Source organism: Lepus europaeus, chromosome 3 (assembly GCF_033115175.1).
Source record: "Lepus europaeus isolate LE1 chromosome 3, mLepTim1.pri, whole genome shotgun sequence".
In the NCBI taxonomy this organism is placed as follows: Eukaryota; Metazoa; Chordata; class Mammalia; order Lagomorpha; family Leporidae; genus Lepus; species Lepus europaeus.
In genome coordinates, this window is record NC_084829.1 from 9,342,150 (window position 1) to 9,357,852 (window position 15,703).

The 15,703-nt window shown below is 39.0% G+C and overlaps 1 pseudogene; it reads right to left on the reverse strand.

Annotated features, from left to right (window-relative positions):
- Window positions 1–10,228: 10,228 nt before the first annotated feature.
- LOC133756401 (GTPase NRas-like) lies at window positions 10,229–12,534 on the reverse strand (annotated as a pseudogene).
- Between the last annotated feature and the right edge of the window lie 3,169 nt (window positions 12,535–15,703).

Sequence of the window (15,703 nt, forward strand, 5' to 3'; positions counted from 1 at the left end):
CATTCGTCCTCAGGACACTGTCTGAATGGATCAAGTGCTCCCACTTTTGCACTTGGCATTGAGCACAAAGTAGCCACGTCAAAGACTGGTGAGTGATGTCTCATTGACTTTATGATTTACTAAGTCGGTAATGGCCTTTCACACAATATGGTCGGCTGTACATTACTTTAGATGGAGTGGATTTATTTCAGTCATTATCACTGATTAAACCAGTTTAGTTGAAGAGGCAAAACAAAACTTGCCTTTGAAATTGTTCTTATTTAATTTTGTTCGACTTCACATAACCCAGGACAGTGCTAATTATTCCTTGATGGAGCTCATATTTCTAATGTAATTCATATGTAAATTCTAATTTAATTCATATGGGAATGTTTGTGTTCCTTGCCTTGTCTGACAAGAACACAAACAGGGAATCAAAACTGTTTGGAAATAAAAACTTTATGTTGCCTTTTTTGACCAGGCTTTGGTTTGCCTTGCTTTGCTATTCCTATAACACAGCTTAATCAGTTTTGAAGAATAAGATTCCAAACTGTCGTTTAGGGGATAATAGCCATCTTTACACTTTTAAAGTTTGGAGAAATTTTGAAGGTATAAATTGCATTCTCCCGTGCTAACGAGCATCTTACCATTTAAACCATTGCCCCCAAGTCTACTCCGAATAAAGACATCGTTAAGGATCTTAAGAACTCTAAAATTACAGCCTTCAAAAGCTATATTAAAAGAAAAATCTTATAATTATTCTGCTATATTCCTGGCTGTCATGAACATGAAATAAGAACGGAGCAAAACTCAAATTAAAGATCACTTTGTTTTTGAGCTTTTAAATGGGGGAAGGTTATTATACGTTTGAATAATTGACAGTATTGTAACTGATATCTTTGAAGATCCATGCTCAAAGTCAGGTTGCATCTGGATTTGTACAAACAATGGAATAGTCTGCACCAACTAGCTATGTGTGGTAAAAATACTATGCTGTTACAAGGTCAGGAGCAGTTGGGGAAACTATTGTGTTCTACCTAAAATCCACAGCAAACTACAAATGTAGGGTAAATCAAAGGGACAATGTGTGGGTGGCACACACTTCTTAAGGAACTGGGTGAGAAATTGATATCAGCAAGGGATGATCAACGCAATGTGCTTCAGAGCAGGGCTGGTGCTGAGCCTGCAGTCACTCTACCTGTCTTCAAAGGCTTCCAGGCCAGAGAGCTTCAAAAAGCCTTTTGTGCTTTCCAAATACAACTTTTATTCTACCCCATATAAGGGTGCATTCCCACATTCTTCTGTTCAGTGAGTTAATTTTTTTTCTTTTATGCCCAAGAAATATTTATGTACAAATGTACTTTAAATATTGCATGGTGGGAGACAGAATTGTGGTGGCAGCATTTGACACATCACCATTGAAACCAGCATGCTATCTAAGCTGTGAGTTGATTCCCAGCTGCTCTACTTCTGATCCAGCTCCCTGTTAATGCACCTGGGAGCAACCAATGATGTCCCAAGTATTTGAACCCTGACACCCATGTGGGAGACCCAGATGGAATTCCTGGCTCCTGGCTTCAACCTGGACCAACTTGGACGCTTGTGTTAATTTAAGGGATGAACCAGCAAATAGAAGATTCTCTCTCTCTCTCTCTCTCTCTCTCTCTCTGTGTGTGTGTGTATGTGTGTGTAACCCTGCATTTCAAGTAAATAAAATAAATCTTTAAAAAAATTCCATGGAGGGGCCAGTATTATGTCACAGTGTGGTTAAGTCCTCCATTTTCACACCAGCATCCCTTATCAGAGTGCTGCTTCAAGCCTGGCTGCTCCACTTCCTAATGCCCCTAGATAGGCAGTGGCGCATGGTCCAAGCACTCAGGCCACTGCCAATCATGTAAGAGACCAGGATGGAGTTCTTGGCCCTGGCAGTTGCAGTCATTTGGGGTGGAATCAGCAGAAAAAGATAGATATTCTCTCTCTCTCCCTCTTTCTCTCTCTCTCTCCTCTTGTTTCTCTCCCTCTCTTTCTCTGTCAATCTGCCTTTAAAGATAAATAAATAAATGAATAAATACATAAATAAATAAAAAATTTTAAAATTTCATGGGAGGGCCGGCGCCATGGCTCACTAGGCTAATCCTCCACCTGCGGCGCCAGCACCCCAGGTTCTAGTGCCGGTCGCGGCGCCGGATTCTGTCCCGGTTGCTCCTCTTCCAGTCCACCTTTCTGCTGTGGCCCAGGAGAGCAGTGGAGGATGGCCCAAGTGCTTGGCCCTGCACCCGCATGGGAGACCAGGAGGAAACACCTGGCTCCTGGCTTCGGATTGGCGCAGCGCACCAGCCGCAACACACTGGCCATAGCAGCCACTTGGGGGGTTAACCAATGGAAAAAGGAAGACCTTTCTCTCTGTCTCTCTCTCTCTCTCTCTCTCTCTCACTGTCTAACTCTGCCTGTCAAAAAAAAATTCCATGGGAAGTGGAATTGAAAGGATTTTTTATTTCAAACAATTTTTGAGGGATCTTTAAAAAGTTAAAGGGAAATGCATGTTTTGAAAAAACTATGCATGGATTTCAAAATATTTTGCAGCAAGGTACACTTACCTTTTACTTCTGTTTTACACAAATGTTTTCAAATTCTCACGTATTGTATTTCAGCCAGAATTGTTAAATTAAGGATAGGTCACCCACACAATTAAGGAAAAGCAGAAAGATAACAGATAAAGAATCCAGAATTAAAAGGAAAGAGTAAAATCACAATTAGATTTATCTTCCACTGTAAATATGTCATCCTGGATATGTTTTGAAGGTGAAAAATTATGATTCCTAATTCTTTGCCATCTTTCTTTTTATTCATTCTATAGACATTCCTTTGCAAATTATAGCATCTAATGCCTAGGCAGCCGTGGTATCTCAGCTAAGTGAGAATGACAAACTGTGGAATGACTTCTTTCCATTTTGGTATCAGATCATATTTGCACTATCAGAAAGGACCTTTCCAGCCATACCATCCTCATGTAGACTGACTTTGTAATATCTAGGACATAATTACACTTGCATTAAATATGCACACACACATACACACACATCATGCCAACATTAGAGCTGTCCGAAACGATTTTCAATAATTGATTTGCTGTTTAATTGAACAGCATGACTGACTAACATAGCTCATTACTTTACTCATTAGTTAATTATCGAAGAAAGTAGGACAAGTCAATAAAATGGAAGGTTGTAAATTCCAATACTAATTAGCACCATCTCCTTAGAGACATATTTAAGGGCAGATTGGCTACCTGAATGTCCTAGGACCTTGTAGATGAAGGAGAAGGGTGGATGCACATAAATCCAGATGACTAGAAAGGAAGAGCAGTAGACATTAAGCAGACATGGCTACTTGTACTTAGTGACTGCTGACTCCACTGTTTGAGTCAAAGCACGTAACCGAACAGAAAATTACCACCTAGAGAAAGGAGGATCCTTCATTTAGCATCCTTAGAAAAAAATTGCCAAACGAACTTGCATCATCTTTTCTTTTAAAACAACATTTCCCATTGTGGTTTGTTCATCCAGTTTGTGGACATTACCATGGTGGATAAAGTTTATGTGTAGATTTCTTGGAAGTAGATTCCATCTTCAATATAATTCTACTAGAGGAAGAAGTTCCCAAGGTAGCAAAATTTTTGTATTCTTTTTGACTTGTAAGAAAAAGTGTTATTACTTATGCTTATCAATGAATATCAATCTCCTCACATGATCAAGAGATGTCATGGTATATTCATCCAATAAGAAACATGCACATCCACACAAATACGCACATTTAGATTTCATTCTTTGACTAAGGCTTGTTCATGTCCTTTGTCCATTTCTTAACTGAGTTGTTTGTTTCATTGTTGTTGAGTTTCTTAAGCTCCTTATATATCATAAATATCAATCCTTTATCAGATTTTTTTTATTTTTTTGACAGGCAGAATGGACAGTGAGAGAGATAGAGACGGAGAGAAAGGTCTTCCTTTGCCATTGGTTCACCCTCCAATGGCCGCTGCGGCTGGAGTGTTGTGACCAGCGCACCGCGCTGATCTGAAGCCAGGAGCCAGGTGCTTCTCCTGGTCTCCCATGGGGTGCAGGGCCCAAGCACTTGGGCCATCCTCCACTGCCCTCCCGGGCCACAGCAGAGAGCTGGACTGGAAGAGGGGCAACCAGGACAGAATCCGGCACCCCAACCAGGACTAGAACCCGGGGTGTCGGCACCACAGGCGGAGGATTAGCCTATTGAGCCGCAGCGCCGGCCAATCCTTTATCAGATGTACAGTTTGCAAATATTTTCTCAACGTTGTCCATTGCCTCTTAACTTTGCTAAGTGTTTCCTTTGCAGTGTAGAACCTTCTTGATGTAATCCCCTTTGTCTCTTCTTGCTTTGATTGCCTATGCTTTTTGGGGTCTTTTCCAAGAAGTCTTTGTCTATGCCAATGTCTTACAGTGTTTTCCCTATGTTTTCCTCTAGTAATTTTGATGGTTTCAGGTCTTAGATTTAGATCCTTGATCAATTGTGAGGTAATTTTTGCATAGGGTGTAGGATAGGTGTCTTGTTTCATAGTTCTGCATGTGAAAATCCAATTTTCCCAACATCATTTGTTGCACGGACTGTCCTTTCTCTAGGGAGCGATTTTAGGTCATTTATGTGGATTAATTTCTGTAGTTTCTATTCTGTTCGATTGTTCTACATCTATTTTTGTACTAGTACCAGGCTGTTTTGATTATAGCTGCCCTGTAGTATGTCTTAAATTGTGGTATTGTTATGCCTCTGGCTTTGTTTTTGTTTTTGAAAATTGCTTTAACTATTTGGAGTCTCTTGCGTTTTCAATGAATTTTTTTTTTTTTTTTTTTAGATCTGAGAAGAATGTCCTCGGTATTTTGATTAGGATCACACTAAATCTGTAAATTGCTCTCGGTAATATGGACATTTTGATATTAATTCTTCTAATCCAAGAACATGGAAGTTTTTTTTTTTATTTTTTGGTGTATTCTATTTATTTCCTTAATTTTTTATAATTTTCATTGAAGAGATATTTCAGGTCCTTAGTTAAATTTATCCCAAGGCATTTACATTTTTGTAGTTATTGTGAATGAGACCAATCTTACAAGTTCTTTCTCAGCCATGACATTGTGTATGCAAATTTTGTTGATTTTTGTGAGTTGATTTTATATCATGCAATTTTGCCAAACTCTGTTATGATTTCCAACAGTCTCTTAGGGGAGTATCTTTGTCCACCTATTTAAGGATCATGTCATATGTAAACAGTGATAATTTGACTTCCTCCTTTCCCATTTGTATCCTTTTTATTTATGTATGTTGCCTAATGAATCTGACCAATACTTCTAGAAATATATTGAATAGTAATGGTGAGAGTGGGCATTCTTGTCTGGTTCTGGATCTTAAAGGAAACACTTCCAGCTCTTCCCAATTCAATATGATGCCTTCATTGTGTTGACTTGTGTTCCTTCTATATCTAATTTGCTTAAAATTTTTTTATCATGAAAGGATATTTTATTTTATCAAATGCTTTATCTGCATCTATTGGGATAATCTAATGCTTTTCATTCTTTAATTTATTAATGTCATATATCACATTTGAGTCTTTTCCTGGATTTGCAGTATGCGATTGGATCGATATCCTAAGATGCTGGGCAGAAGCAGTGAGCACAGCTCCCAGTCAGGCCCCTGGTCATCAGTGGCAACTACCACACTCTGCAGTGTGCTGTGTTACTGAGATAGGATGCTTAGGAGGTCAGGTGCATTCAATGCAGTTTGTACATCTTTTCAGTGGTATTATGGGGCTAGGTAACATGAGGAGCATCTGCATATTCATTGGAAATTTCTATATGGAAGAATGTAGATAATAGCATATTTTACTGCTGTGGGACAGTCTTATAACACTGCCATTCCTCTGTGAGACAGAGCATTCTATACCAAGCAAGGAGTGGAGGGCTGGCCCATGGAGGAGACACCCCCATCCCCCGGAGAAGACATCTGAAATAGAATCTGGTGGAAAAGGTAAATGTGCAGAATACAGCTGCAGCTCATGTGCTTGAACTGATAGCCTTGTTGAACAATGGGACACACACCTGGCTGCATTGACGACACGAAGCATGCTTGTTTACTGCTTGATATTTACTGCTGTGCACTCCGACAAGGCAGAGAGAGTTGCTGACCAATCAGAGACCTTCACTCACTCTTGTAAGTAAAGCCATGTTTCTCCCTTCAGACTTCTTAGGTTTTTTTTAATACATGCATATGACTCTTGAGCCCTCTTGTACATCGGACTCCCTTAGCATGACAAGAGGGCACTATAAACACAAGTGAATACAATATTAACATGCATGAAATATAAATCTAAAATTTAAAAATACATGGCAATTATGTTCTAAGATGCATAAAGCAACTGATTTGAAAATGAAAAACAGACTGAACAATTGATACCATGAAATAATTATTTGCCTGCTTACTTCCATCTCATTAATTAAATTTAAGCAATTTTGCATACAAGTTATGAATTTTATAGAAAAAATACATCACCCCAATGAAATAATTTATCAAGAGAGTGACATTTAGAGGTATATAGTAAAGAAGTTCCATCATTTCTATTTGCAGATAATTTCCTGAGAATATTTGTATAGCAGAAAAATTGGAAAGTCACCATAAAGGAAAACATGAGCTAAATAGAATATTAGTGAACAATTTCTTCAGTTTTGTTAATTGAGTAGCTATTCTATTTGTGTAAATTTAACTTTGTGAATTTTTTAACTTGCTTAAGAAAAAACTATTTCCATATTTTCTGTCTTTGATTGCAAATTCTAATTCAGATTATTTTCATTATTTTCCTAAAATACATGGAAATCTTCTCAATTAGCTAAATATTTTTATTTGGAACATGTTTTCAGAACTTCACACACAATAAAATACTCTTATTAAATCTAATTCCCAGGGGCCAGCACTGTGGTTTGGAGGGTTAAGCCTCTGCCTGTGGTACCAGCATCCTGTATGTGTGCCAGTTTGTGTCTTGGTTGCTCCTCTTCTGATCCAGCTCTCTGCTATTGCCTAGGAAAAGAGCAGAAGATGTTCCAAGTTCTTGGGCCTCTGCACCCACGTGGGAGACCCAGAAGAAGCTCCTGGCTCCTGGTTTTGGTTCGGCTCAACGATGGAAGACCTTTCTCTGTTTCTGTCTCTCTCTCTCTCTGTTACTCTACCTTTTAAATAAATAAATAAAATCTTCAAAGAATCGAATCCCTTTATTATCATCTATATTTTCCCCTAAATTATTTTAACAAGGTTTCTCTTTGTTCTTTTTTGGGGGGTATAAAGGAAAAGTTCAGATGAAAGAGCTGAACAAGAGAAATTTCTAAGGAAAATATGAAATAATTTTGATATCACATTGATTGCTGTACTTATCATTTTCGGAGCAAAGGTGAGATCACAGGTATGATAACATTTCAGTATGCTCTTTCATTGCTATTACTGTGCAAAATATATGTAACATAAAATTTCCCATGTTAGCCATTAATGTATAATTCAGAGACATTAATTTCATACATGTTATTGTGCAATCATTACCACTACCCATTTCTGGAACTTTCTCATCACCTTGCACCAAACCCAAGGAATCACAAATCTATTTTAATCTATGAATTTGCTGGGTGCTTCATTTAAGTGGTATATCATGTGTTGTGTCTGGCTTATTTCACCTAACAAAATGTTTCCAAGGTTTATCTATGTTTTAACAGGGATCAGAATTCTATTCCTTCTTCAGGCTTCTTCATATGTAATACTCCATTTTGTTTATCCATTAATCTGTTGATGGATGGTTTGGTTGATGATTATGGATGATGTTGCAATAAGCATCAGAGTAGAAGTATCTCAATAACTTCCTTTGATTCTTTTTTTTTAAACTTCCAGTTTAAAATTTTGTAAGCATTATTTAACAGGAAAGATATTCAACCAAATTTAAAACAAATTAGGATGGCTTAATTTACAATAAAATAATAAACCTAACATAACCCTTTCATTTAGGGCCAAGGAGTCCAATAACTGTAGAACTGATATTTTTACCCATTTTGATGACAAAGTAATATAAATGTCTTAAAATTTCCATTGACACCCATCCCTCCCCTTCAGAGTAGAGTTCATATGCTGTTTTAAGTCAGTACTCAGGCTTTTCAATTATATTTTGAAATGTATCTACAACTACTTTGATAATAAGAACATTTTAAAAACAATTCTTATAGAAAACAAATACCTTAAAATTTTTTTGTGGCACATTAGACTGCTTAAAGAAATAGCAAAGATGAGAAATAAAGTACAAGAATTACAGTCCCCTTGTCTGTGTTTCTCCTATTAATTATTCTTGCTTCAGATAATTTATTATCAGGGATGAATCACAAGAAGCAGATGCTCCATGCTTTGGTTCTTGGATTTAGCTACCAACTTAAGAGTTCATGACTGTAAATAAAAAGCAAAATGTGATTATGTTCACAAATTCTGAAATGGGAAAATTCAAATCTCTCTTGGAAGTTTTGGTCTATCTCTGTTTTCAAGTTATAAATTTTTGTCATAACTTGCCTGATAAAATACTAAACATGGCACCCACTAACATGAATTCATGATTAATTTTAACTTTTATACCTCTAAAGTGAAAATTATAATAAGTATAATCTTGTATTACTAAGTTGAGATTCTATAGTTAGCTGCTGGAGCATATACAACATTTAACAGACTCAGTTACAGATTAAGCATAGTAGCCTTTAGACAGAATATCTTATTTTTACACTCTTGAAGGTGCAACCTTAATAAATAAATAAATAAATAAAGCAATGTGCAGTTTAGGCTAGCTGGCCAGACACTTAACTTGGGGAAAGTGACTTTGAGATTTTGAGGTAAATTAGAATTATTTTCAGCAATCACAAACATAAATCTAAAAACCACATTTTGTACCATACTAATATTCAGCTTTTAACTCTGTCACTCTATTGTGCCAAAATTCATACTTATGTATTACTTCTTAGAAGCTATTAAAAGAGCATTTTCAGGTGTGAATTTTGGCTCCTTTTTGATCCTTCTGTGCTTAGAAAGAAAACTGTTAAAGGGGCATACATTCAAGAGCCCTGTTACTTAACATTAAATTTGATAGACGCTTTTTAGAAAAAGAGTCGCACAGCCAGTCACATAGATACTTAGAACAAAAGAACACAGCTGAGGTGAGAAGCCTCAATCTAGCCTCAGGAAAATCATACAGCAATGCTCCAGCAGGAGCCCAGAGAAGCAGTTTCTGTTTACACATGGCGGCAGTACTGTCAATGAGCTATCCGGAGCACAACTCTCAGGGTTTATCAGACTCAGGGCCTAAATCCATTTCAATGATATGTGTTTGCTTAGTAAGTGAAAATTTGTATTTGAGGATGAGAGTCATTAGAATGCCAGAGCTATCATACAGGTATCTTTCTCTCAAAAGTAGATAGGTCACAGACATGTCTCAGACATTAATTTTTACATAAAATTGCATATTTTGAGTCATATATTCCACTGAAACACTGTAAAGGAATTACAAATCACTTTTAAGAAAAAGATACTTTGTTGTGATATTTGGATTTAATTTCGTGAAGTTCAGAAGACTAGGATAGCCTCAAAAGTGAGTTTTCCCTTTTGTATTTATGAACACAGAGCAGATGCCAGTTAATAGAATATAGCTGATAATATTACAAACAAACCAATAGCAACATTAACTGTATTCTTCGAAAACTAATTTATGACATTTCTCTAAGAACTAATATTGTTCCAAGTTTAATAGTAAAAAGAAGAAAAATCACCAGCAGTTGTTATGTTAGAGCCCAACACTGTTTTCAACAGAATTTCATGTCTACCGTTTGGTTCTGTTTCAGAGCATAAATTGCTTTTCAGATGAAAAACCTGGGGTGGCAGAGGTGTATTTGTAAAGACTGGGGAAGAACCCAGTGCAGAACAATACTGGGGAATAACAAGAGGTGCATTTCTCTGGTTAGACAACCAAGTGAGGAGGTAGTAGTTCCGAGAACTTCTCCAACATGGAATATTGTGCTGATCTGCTATGAGTTGGGGAGGTAGCACGAGCTTCTCTGTGAAAATGAGGACAGCAACAGGACTGCTCCTCCAGGAAAGTCAGCACCAGGTGTCAGTGAAGCTTGAAAGTGGCGCTTTTCTGATGACAGAACTTTGCGTTAGCTTGTTACATCACCACACAGGGCAGCCGCATACAACCTCGAGTCCCGTCATCACTGCTGTTGAGCTTTTTCATTCAGCACTGGCCTGTTTCCCTCACCAGTGTGTAAAAGGCATCTTCGACACCCTGTCTGGTCTTGGCAGAGGTTTCAATAATGGAAACCCATAACTCTTGGCCAGTTCATGGGCTTCTTTTGTGACAATTGTCCTTGTTGGCAAACCATACTTGTTTCCTACCAGCACCAGAGGTACATCATCTGAGTCTTTCACTCGCTTAATCTGCTCCCTGTAGAGGTTAATATCTGCAAATGATTTGCTATTATTGAAGGCAAACACACAGAGGAAGCCTTTACCTGTCTTCATGTATTGGTCTCTCACGGCACTGTACTCCCCTTGTCCGGATGTATCCAGAATGTCTAAGAGACAGGTTTCACTATCCGTAACCACCTGTTTTCAGTGAGATCCTCTATGATGGGACAATATTCATCCGCACAGTGGTTCTGGGTTAGCTGGATTGTCAGTGTGCTTTCCCCAGCTCCACCTGCTCCAACCACCACCAGTTTGTACTCAGTCACTCCACTCCAGCAAGCACCTCAATCTTTGCTGCCTCCACTTCAACGAATTTAGCAACACAACTGGGAAAAATGCTAGAGACACCGGGACCGCCATGAACAGCCCCAACCAGGTTGTGGCCCTTCCAGCCCCACAGGCTACATCTTCCTTCAGTTCTTTTAAGCATATACTTAGGAATTTAATCTCTAGATTATAAAATGTGGACATTTAGAGGTGGTCATTTGTCTTAGCTTGCATCTCGTATCAGAATGCCTGGGTTCGAATCCCAGGTCCACTCGCAATTCCATGTATCTGCACACCTTGGGAGGCAGTAAGTGTTGGATTATGTGGTTGAATCCCTGTCACCCATGTGGGAGACTTAAAATTCAGCCTGGCTCAGTGCTGGCTGGCAGCATTTTGGAAAGGCCCAGTGGCTCTTTTAACATGATCAAGTTCACCTAACTTGAAGTACTCTAATTTGTTCACCTGTAAAATTGGAGTACTGATTCCCAGTCCTAACTTCTGCAATGATTGTGTAAGAGCAAATGTAATAGCAGATGTGAAAACATTTTGGGATTTTAAAGGTGCTATGCAAATGTATGTTCTATTATTATTATATATTCTTGTGCACCAATTAGTCGGCATCATAATAGTTGGTAATAACCATTAAGGGCATCGTTAGAAATAAAGACATGTTTCTCAGTTCATATGCAATCCTTGTGTTTGTGTACGTAGTGCACCTGTGCACTTGGGAACATTGGTTCGTGAGTTTATTTTATTTTCCAATCCAACAATGTGTTGTTCTAGTCAATGCAATTAAAATCCCGGCTCTTCTTCTACACAGCCTTTTTCTCCAGCGCAGGGCCCAGGCATTTCCGTGTAACTGGTATAAAAGATGCAGGATGGAATCGTTCTAGTAGAGTGTGAGTGGTCCTCTTTTAGAAACTGGGCCCTCAGGCCTCAGCAGCCTTTAATCAGCTGTAACTAGAGTGAAGCCGTCAGCCCCTGCTTGTTCCCTGTCACCCTTAGTGCCATTTAAAGCATCCCTGATAAATGTACAGCACAGATTTAACAGTCGACCTGTGAGAGGGAAGCAACAAACATCTCTAAAGCACTGGAGGAAACTTTCTTTCGCCGTGTCATGAAAAATCCATGGGTTAGAAGCTCCTCCTGCATTGGCAAAATAAGTCGTTGACATACATAGATGCTTGTGCTTTGGAAAAGGCATGGTCATCTTGGTACAGTTAAGAGATTTGGGGCCGGCGCTGTGGTGTAGTGGGTAAAGCCTCCTCCTGCAGCGCCACCATCCCTTATGGATGCCTGTTCAAGACCCGGCTGCTCCTCTTTCGATCAATTCACTGCTTATGGCCTGAAAAGGCAGTAGAGGATGGCCCAAGTGCTTGGGTCCCTGCACTCATGTGGGAGACCCAAAGAAGCTCCTGGCTCATGGCTTCAGATAGGTCGGCTCTGGCCACTGCGGCCATCTAGGGAGTGAACCAGCAGATGGAAGATCTCTCTCTCTCTCTCTCTTTCTTTGCCTCTGCCTCTCTGTAACTCTGCCTTTCAAATAAATAAATAAATCTTAAAAAAAAAAGAGTGACTCAAAAAATGTACAGATAAATAGGGTAAAGGAACAAGCTGGGAGAAGAAAACCCCAGTACCTGCTCTCCAGCCCCTCCAAAAGGTGGAAGTGGCATGCAATGGATGATGGGAATCATTATAACTTTGATGCTCAGAGCTGCATTTCAGTTCCTACTTCATGGCTACTATGTTAAACCCAGAGAAATGTCTGTTGCCTGTCAGCTTTACTACCATTTAGAGCAAAAGGGTATTTATAAGCCTCAGTTTTTTTGATCTACAAAATTAAGGATACTTTTTTTTTTTTTATTTTTGACAGGCAGAGTTAGATAGTGAGAGAGAGAGAGAGAAAGAGAAAGGTCTTCCTTCCATTGGTTCACCCCCAAATGGCTGCTGCAGCCGGCATGCTGCGCCAATCTGAAGCCAGGAGCCAGGTGCTTCTCCTGGTCTCCCATGCGGGTGCAGGGCCCAGGCACCTGTGCCATGCTCCACTGCCTTCCCGGGCCACAGCAGAGAGCTGGCCTGGAAGAGGAGCAACTGGGACAGAATCCACACCCCAACCGGGACTAGAACCTGGGGTACCGGCACCACAAGCGGAGGATTAGCCTAGTGAGCCGCGGCGCCGGCCAAGGATACTTTTGACCTCACAGAGTTCTTGTGAAGATAAAATTGAATAATATATGAACTTGAAAAACTGTAGAAGCATTCCATAAAATTTAGTGACGTGAAAGCAATGCCAAATATGAATAATTAACTAGGGTCCTGAAAGGCTAACTATAAGTCTCTTAAAAAGGAATCTTTCATTTTTTTTTTAAATTTATGTATTCATTTGAGAGTCGGAGGAGAGAGAGAACGAATGTTCTAATCCAATGGTTTATTCTCTAAATGCCTGTGGTATCCAGGGCTGGGCCAGAGCCAACGTTAGAACAGGAATGCATAGATAGAAAAACCCAAGTACTTGAGCCATCACCTGCTTCCTACTAGGCAGATAGAGTTAGAAGTCAGAGCCAGGTATTGAACCCAGGTACTCTTATAGGAGATGTGGGCATCTTAACCACTAGGCTAAACACCCACCCCAATAATTCATTTTTCTAAGGACACTTATACTAAGCATGTACTTCAGTTGCTTAAATAAAATGTTCCATTCACACTCATATTTTCTCCAGAAAGCATAGGCAAAGTCATTAGCCATGTTCTAGTATCACAGTTATGTTCAGCCTGTATCCTATGACTAGTTGGTGGCTCCTTTAAGTGAAAAGAGTGGATATGTAAAAACCTTTAATCAGATTTTCCCAAAGTATATTCATGGAATACCACTTCCATGAAATAAAATTTCATGGTGAGACACATAAATTTGATAGATAAAATACATAAGCTCCCTAATGAAAATTTGCACTCCATTGTATTGTAGAATCCAAGAAATCCAGCGGTAAAGAAATCTGCTCAGCATATTAGAGTTATTTTCCGGATTGCACTGTGTATCTTGAAACCCCTGATGTGTCCAGAACTCGCAGTTTCTAAGTTACAAATGGTCTAGTCAAACACAGTTTCATTCCATGCCTGGCTTGTTTACCTATTAGCTGGGTGGCTTTAGCAAGTTGCTAAGCTGCTCTGTTTCTTCCTCCTTGTATTTACATATGGACAGCAATGGATATTCAAAGGCTGTCTCTTGGGGCCCGCATGGTGGCTTAGCAGGTGCAGCCACTGCCTGTGAGGATGCTGGCATCCCAAATGGGTGCCAATTCGACTATAGGCTGCTTCACTGCTGATCCAGCTCTTTGTTAATGGCTTGGGAAAAGCAGCTTCAGCCATGCCACCCACATGGGAGATCCAGAAGAGGCTCCTGGCTCCTGGCTTCGGCCTTGCCCAGCTTCAGCCATTACAGCCATCTGGGGAGTGAACATCAAATGGGAAGATTTCTCGTGGCTCTCTCTCTCTCTCTTCCTCTCTCTGTAACTCTCTCAAATAAATACATAAATATTTTTGAAAAAAACCATCTCTTAATAAGTGCAACACAATTTGAACAGGTGCTTAACAAATGTCAGATATCATTATCATTACTAAATCCTGTATTTTACCTACCAAAGAATCATTTTAACTACCAATGACTCTCTATGACTTGGTTGTTTGGGGGTGGGGGGTGTCAATTTTTTTAACAGCATGCATGACTTTTTCTTTTGGGAGTGGGGATGGCATGCCCCTTTCCTTAATTTACATACTAAAAATTAAATTATGGGCTCAAGATAATATATCTGACAAAAATAGTTTGAAAAGGAAATGAAAGCTGCAGTACAAATGCTGAACTTTAAACTTCCTTATGAGCTAAGTATGGGTTATACAGAAGCTATATCAATGCATGTTTCCTATCCAGTCATTCATCCATTTGATTGCTACGTTATTCAAAAACACATAATGAAAAGTTACTTCTATGCCAGACTGTATGCTGAACGATTGATAGAAATTAAAAGAAGAGGAAAGAGGACAAACAGGGTACACACTCTCAGGTTTCCAAAGATCTATTGATCTATTAAGTACAAATGCAGTCCTTCTCAAATTCTCACCTAAGTACAAGCAGACTTCAAAGCATTTGTGGAAAATGGAATTAAAAGATGTTTATTTTGTTAAAAAGAATTTAAATTTCATAATATATATTTTTGACAGACCTTTTGAAGACTTCTCAAATGCATGAAATTCGAAACTTCTTAGCGCCAAAGTAAACATATTTTCCGTGCAGTTTTCCACAAACTTTTCAAAGTCCCCTTATTTTTAAGACCCTTAAAAAATTTTATCCTTGAATATAAAAGGAAATACTGGAAAAGAGAAAAAAACATACAGAAGAAACGAGATATAAATTGAAGACATTTGAAGTTGAACGTGAGTCATATGACCTAATCATCATTTCCATTTGCTAGCTACATGATTCAAGAAAGAACTTAAATATTGGAAGAACCCACTTCTTCACTTGCAATTGTATAAAATATACAAAATTTTAGCTTGGAGTAGGAATTTGACATAGCAATTAAGATATCATTTGGAATGGCCATGTCCCGTATCTGAGTGTGTGGGTTTGCAAACAGGAAAGGAGCTGGGTACTGGATTCCTGCACTGCAATATGCCTTGTGGGACATCCCAAGTGGTGTCTTAACTCCTAAGCCAAATGTCACTCACTGATACCCTTCAGAGTTGTGCAGGTCATCTCTACGCTTTTCTGCCGACTTCTACCATCCGTCTCCCCACCCCCATCAAAAGAAGAAAAAAAAAAGCAGGCCTTTCAGAGGGTTAGGTATGGTAAGGAACAAAAAAGTCATCACAAAAATTTTGGTAAAACTAGAGAAGGGTGAAACCCATTGGT